The following is a 936-nucleotide window of genomic DNA, read 5'->3' on the forward strand; positions in this document are numbered from 1 at the left end:
AGGACAGCCAACTCTCACTGAAATGTATGCCCAGAGCCCCACAGCTGCTCAGGGCCAGGGTGAACATGACTTGTTACTGCTGAAGGGGGTTCTAACTCATGGGGAGGCCATGTGTTCCAGGGTAGAACCCCCCCCACCGTTTTCTTGGCTTTAAGGACACTGATCTCCAGGTTGAAATTTTCTCTATGGCACCCCTGGGCGGGTTTGAACGGTCAGCCTTTGCATTAGTAACTCAGGACAAATCCATGGAACCTAAAACCAGAACGCAGGCCTTTTGATTTCTGCTCTGTGGCTCTTTCCAAGGCACGGCTTTCTCCATCCTTCCTCTCTCCTTAGATTCTCCAAGGCTTCACTCAGAATGACTTTGGGGCTATTACTGAGAAAACAAAGCAAAGCCACACCTGAACCCAGGGAGGGGGGTGGGTGGAGCTGTACAAGGACAGATGTGTCCATGGAGTTGCTGGGTAATGGCTGCGTTCTAAGAGGGGGTGCGGGGAGAGGGCAAGCATTTGCATTTCTAAATAAATGTCATGCAGCACGTAAGGGGCAGGCAGAAAAGGCCAAGGCCAGTAGACTCTCGGTTTGGGCGCTTTTCAGAGATTTGGTGCCGGTGTCTGCGTGCTTGAAGCTCTGTCTGTTCGCTTCTGAAGAAATCACGGAGGTGACCTGCAGAAAACCCTTCCCCACAGGGGCTCCCAGGACTCAGCAGTTCCCTGACTTGGAAGGTTGAGGTCTGGTCCTATTTGCAGGCAGGTGACCTCTGAGGGGACCGTAACCTGCACCAGGATTCAGGGTGCTTCTCAGGCCACCTGGAGGTGCCTTGGGCGCCCCGTGAGTGCGCGCGTGGGCCCGTGTGTGACCTGTGGGTGTGTCTGGGCCCCGGGTCTGGGGCAGGGCTACTTGTGGCTCCGCGGCGCCGCCAGGAGGAACCCGGCC

The sequence above is a fragment of the Echinops telfairi genome, unplaced genomic scaffold (assembly GCF_000313985.2).
Source record: "Echinops telfairi isolate 266 unplaced genomic scaffold, ASM31398v2 ScPeMD7_15;HRSCAF=58, whole genome shotgun sequence".
Taxonomy (NCBI): domain Eukaryota; kingdom Metazoa; phylum Chordata; class Mammalia; order Afrosoricida; family Tenrecidae; genus Echinops; species Echinops telfairi.